Raw genomic sequence first — 5,786 nt, 5'->3', positions numbered from 1 at the left:
CGCCTCAAGCCATTGTGTGCGCGTGTGTGTGTGTGTGTGTGTGTGTGCGTGTGTGCGTGCGTGCATGTGCACACTTCAGGCAGAGCATTAGTAATACGATACGTCTGCAGTAGAATGCTGGAAACTTGTACCTCCTTATCTAGAGGGCAAGTGAGAGTGTGTGTTGTGTGTGTGCGTCGTTTTTCTCATACATACCTGATGTGGTTGATAACATCTACCGCGTGCGTGTGTGTGTGTGTGTGCGTGCGTGCGTGCGTGCGTGCGTGCGTGTGTGTGTGTTTGTGCGTGCATTAGTGTTTTTTGGATTCCCCACCTTGAGGAGCCAGAAACACAAAGTCGAGCAGCAAGTTAGTACACTGGGATTTAAACACGTTTGAATTGGTTGTTTAATTTCACAATCAGATTGAATTTGATTTGATTTTCTACATGAGGTTTTCATGTTAACATTTTTAACATTATACCTTATTTTTTGGTATATTTGAATGAGGTTACAGAATGAAAAAATAAAAAAATACATTCTATATTTTGAATACAGATCATATTAACTGTCAATGTGTTTATAACAATGTACACGATTATATCGTCCTTCTGGTCTTTTAAAAGTATGCATCCCAAATCCCCCATTTTTTTCTTTTTCAACCAAAACAAATAGTGGCAGCAATACGGTATATAACATTGGGAACGTGTGTGTGTGTGTGTGTGTGTGTGTGTGTGTGTGTGTGTGTGTGTGTGTGCACTTGTTTTTATTAGTATGGGGGGTCCGAAGACAGGGAGCCCACCAACAAAGTGGGGCCCTGTGTCGTTGTGGGGTCCAAAATCCTGGACCCCACTCGGGAAACCACTCTAAAACAGCTTGAAATGCTCTAACAACATGCCTCACGAATTTTTTTCACTTACCCCACATGGTCGCAATGTTGAGAAATGTGTGTGTGAAGTGTGTGTGCTCAGTAGCGTCCCCCCGACCATGGCAAGTGGTATTGCAAGTATACACACTACCGGAAGTGTGTATGATTCAACCAATCAGGGCACCTCGTGATCCGAGTGTTGATTAAGAAAATAAAATCCTATTTCCTGTAGATTTAAACCAGGTAATTATTATTTTAGTAACCATAGCAGCTAAAATAATAGTGTAAACATAAAATTCCTGCATTACAATTGCAATTTATCTACATGTTATTTAATATTCATGACACTTGTTTGCTTTATAAAAATACGCTCATTCTATTAGGCTTATTTTAAAAACTGTCTCGTGCATTTTTCATGTTCTAAACATAAAAATAAAGGTATAAATAAATAGTAATTTATTCTTTACCATCAGTTTACATATTAGTTTAATCAGCAGGTATTGCATGTGTTAGCTTCATGCGGCTAAAACCGCCGGCTTAACGGCACTTCGCTACGTGTGACGGCGCAAGGCTGAGACTGCTCCGCGACGAAGACACGCTGCTCCTATCGAAACACAACATACACGGTGAGTAAATCAACTGCATGTAAATACTAAGTACATGAAACTGATGTAGAAATGCTTTTTGTCCAGACCCCGAGGGGTTTATATGCAATGATTATGGCTTCGGATTCGGTATATTGCCACTCGGATGGCGTAACGTTTTCCCCTCAGAAAGTCCGGCTTTTTAACTTGTCATTCATCTTAGCTTACAGTTGTTTTAAAAACAATGGTGTAAAAGAGAACGACAGCATGTATAATTGCTCAGTGTTATATTCAGGGTGATTTCGATGTGCTAATGTTTCATAGTTGCTAACCCCAGAACCGGACTCTGGCCGTAATTGCCGAAACCTCTTCAAAACTCGTTAAACACGTGGTAAAGCTCAGTGTTATGATATATCTGCATGTCTTCTGTATGTCTCGGTGGTTTTCTATCATGTAAGAATGCTTTCTTTAGATAACACAAGCATTCTGACGCAAATAAAACTATCCGGAAATTAGCTAATTAGCTAGCGCTAATCAGGATGCTACGTTCACTTTTCAAACAGAAACATAATAAAAACGAGTTGGTAGCTCCTGTAAAGTATGAGTTATACTGGTAAAACTATTGAAATAACTTTTCTTTGGATGCAGCACTGCTGCTGTGCTGTGTTGGCCATGTTAGTTTTTTAAAAATAGGTAGTTATAGTTACAAGTTATTCTCATTTAAGGTATTTGAGTTACTATCTAGTTACTGCATTATAAAAGTAATGATACATGTGCCTACTTTGCTGGTTTTTGTAATATGTTTTCCTGTGCACTCTTGCCTGCTGACAGACATGTCTTGACATGCCTACACGTGACTCAGCAGGATGTCAGCGTTATGTCGTGCATATTTTTGTCCAGCTTTTGGGTTTGTAAGAATTCAGTTCACAACACACATTGACTCAAGGAAGAGCTGAAAGTAGAAGAGTGACCACGTAGAGACAGAAATAGCTCATGACATTACCTGTTGTTATTGAGATAATAAAATTAGCTGTGAACATGTAGAATTACTACATGCTGTGATCTTTGGGGGGGTCTAGGGAGGTCTTGTTGGTGGGGTGGAGTACCCCAATTGAATAATAATGGGGTAAATGGTGCTTTTGCACTATTTAGTGTCTGTACATCTAGTTTTCAGTCTGTGTGCATTCTACACACCTACCCACTTAGGCAGGGGTGTCCAAGTCCAGTCCTCGAGGGCCGCATTCCTCCATGTTTTCCGAGTTTCCCCTCGTTAAACACACCTGTGCAGGAGCCTGATCATTGAATCAGGTGTGTTTAACGAGGGAAACTTGGAAAACATGGAGGAATGCGGCCCTCGAGGACTGGACTTGGACACCCCTGCACTTAGGTAAAGGGCTGTTTCAGTCCTTTTTTGGATCTGGTTGGAACTGTGACTAGTTAGAAGAAACAAAGCTCAGCTTCAAACCGACAAACATTTTCATTAATATATCAGTATTTTCTGAAAAAGATTATAGAAAAATATTCTTTCTTTAATCACTCTTGTTCTGTTAGTTCTCAGGCCAGGCTTATTCCTTCAGTCTTTATACAGTGGATGATTACAAATCTTTTAAAATTAATATAGAGTGCTTGTTAAAGTACTCTCTGCCATGTTTTGAATTATTTTTTAGAGACAGAAATGTCCAAAAGGAAAGCAAGAAAAAAGCCTGCTGATGAAGCAACCTTTTACATTCAATCCTCAAAGGACAAACCTGGACTAGTGGAAAGATTTATTGATGATCAAAAAGGTAATAAACTCATTTTTAGACCATTTATCCATTAAGTATATATGTTTATTTATTTTATAAAATGACACAAACAACAATCAAATTCAGATTGGTTGTTGTATTTCTGTTTCTAAGCGAGAACTTAGTATTAAAATTGTAAGATAACACCACAATTATTTGGTTAAAGGTGTATCTTAAAGAAATATTTTCTCATAACCAATGGTTTTATATAAAATGTCCTTGCAGGAAGAGGCGTGTGTGCTACCCAGCCCTTTGAACAAGGAGATTTCATCTTAGAATACAGGGGTCAACTTCTGTCGGCAGAAAAATGCCAAACAACTAAGTACTCTGAAAAGGAGAGTACATTTTTCTTTGACTTTGAATGGCAGAATCATGACTGGTGGTATGTATATCCAAATATTTTCTATACAAGAATTATGAATTCTAGAAAGAGACTGGAATAAAATACCCTATATTAGTGAGTCACTCAGAAGCAATATTTCAATAACACATCAGGATTGTGGAATTAACAATTTTTTTATTTAGTGCTTTGACGTTCAAAAAGACATTTCCATCTCAACTTTTCTTTTGAAATGTTGCAAGTTTTTATTTCTGTAAGCTAACTTTTATTTTACTAAAAGACTAGTTATATGATACAAAATGTTTGATTTCTTGTTTTTCTTTCCTAGTATTGATGCATCAATCTCTTTTACTTGAATTACTCTCAGGCTTCTGTTGATGATGCGCTGCTTGAACCAGCCAGAACTTTGCAGGACTCTTACCCTGATGATAGCATCAAACAGGATACCAGCCTACAGGTAACATTCATTTAGACTTTGTTGTACCTTAAACAGCATTCAGCCAACCGTTGGATCGCATGGTTTTTGTGGTTCTACTCATGGAGCCCAAACGAACCAGTGGCACACACACCGATAGATGGATTGTTGAAACATGCGTCCATGGGGGTCTAACCAAGCCAATCATTCACACACACTTAACAGATTTCTGATGGATACTTGTGGGGCCCTCCTTATGGATCTAAGGTTGTTTTGGTTATTCCAACCAAGATAATCATTCACACACACATAACAGATTTCCTAAATATGGCTACTTGTGGGGCCCTCCGTATGGATCGAAGGTTGTCTCATGTTTTTAGATCATACTTTTGGTTACGGACATTATGGAGGCTGATTATATTACAGCTATAGTTCCACACATCCTCAACAGCTAAATGGCTGAAGTGTCATGCTTAATGATGCTCCACTACATCCATAAAGATGCTGTTAGAGGACCTGATTAGACATCCAGAACTGACTGGAACACTTTAGTTAGAAGGGCTTGTTTGGTTTTGGGGACTAACTTCACATGATTAACTATACAGGTCTTGAGTCTGTCATTTGTGGCGTCTGTATGATGTTGGTAAGTTATTTGTGGTTTTAATTCCAGGTGACAGGCTCTCAGGCTGTTGATGGTGCGCTGCTTGAACCAGCCAGAACTTGGCAGGACTCTTACCCTTATGATAGGATCAAACAAGATGCCAGCCTACAGGTAACATTCAGTTAGACTTTGTTGTAAGAAATAAACTTTGTAGACCTTTTCTTGTTCTTTTAGTTTACAACTTTTAGTTGGAAAGCTGTTCATTAGTCAGAAGGTACCTTAAACAGCATTCAGCCAACCATTGGATCGCATGGTTTTTGTGGTTCTCCTCATGGAGCCCAAACGAACCAGTGGCACAAACACTTATTGATGGATTTTTGAAACATGCGTCCATGGGGGTCTAACCAAGCCAATCATGCACACACACATAACAGATTTCTGATGGCTACTTGTGGGGCCCTCCGTATGGATCTAAAGTTGTCTTGGTTATTCCAACCAAGCCAATCATTCACACACACATAATAACAGATTTCTGATGGCTACTTGTGGGGCCCTCCGTATGGATCAAAGGTTGTCTCATGTTTTTAGATCATATTTTGGTTATGGACATTATAGAGGCTGATTATATTACAGCTATAGTTCCACACATCCTCAACAGCTAAACAGCTAAAGTGTCATGCTGAAGGATGCTCCACTACATCCATAAAGATGCTGTTATAGGACCTGATTAGACATCCAGAACTGACTGGAACACTTTAGTTAGAAAAGCTTGTTTGGTTTTGGGGACTAACTTCACATGATTTCACTCTACAGGTCTTGAGTCTGTCATTTGTGGTGTCTGTATGATGTTGGTAAGTTATTTGTGGTTTTAATTCCAGGTGACAGGCTCTCAGGCTCCTGTTGACGGTGCGCTGCCTGAACCAGCCAGAACTTGGCAGGACTTTGACCCTGATGATAACATCAAACAAGATGCCAGCCAACAGGTAACATTCAGTTAGACTTTGTTGTAAGAACTAAACTTTGTAGACCTTTTCTTGTTCTCTTAGTTTACAGCTTTTAGTTGGAAAGCTGTTCTTTAGTCAGAAGGTACCTTAAACAGCATTCAGCCAACCATTGGATCACACGGTTTTAGTGGTTCTCCTCATAGAGCCCAAACGAACCAGTGGCACACACACCTATAGATGGCTTGTTGAAACATGCGCCCATGGGTGTCCAAC

General features: G+C 39.4%; 1 long non-coding RNA gene across 2 annotated transcripts; it reads left to right on the top strand.

Annotated features, from left to right (window-relative positions):
• Positions 1 to 683: 683 nt before the first annotated feature.
• LOC148393535 (uncharacterized) lies at positions 684 to 5,551 on the top strand. Of its 2 annotated transcripts, none has more exons than XR_015860293.1 (6): positions 684 to 1,471; positions 3,097 to 3,213; positions 3,439 to 3,595; positions 3,882 to 4,010; positions 4,639 to 4,740; positions 5,448 to 5,551. It is a non-coding gene; the product is annotated as an uncharacterized LOC148393535 (long non-coding RNA). The 2 variants fall into 2 exon arrangements; XR_015860292.1 differs by having other exon boundaries at positions 686 to 1,471; positions 3,921 to 4,010.
• The last annotated feature ends 235 nt before the right edge of the window (positions 5,552 to 5,786 follow it).

The sequence above is a fragment of the Syngnathus floridae genome, chromosome 9, assembly GCF_059516105.1.
Source record: "Syngnathus floridae isolate MCC-2025c chromosome 9, RoL_Sflo_1.0, whole genome shotgun sequence".
In the NCBI taxonomy this organism is placed as follows: domain Eukaryota; kingdom Metazoa; phylum Chordata; class Actinopteri; order Syngnathiformes; family Syngnathidae; genus Syngnathus; species Syngnathus floridae.
This window is presented reverse-complemented; position numbering and strand designations above follow the sequence as displayed.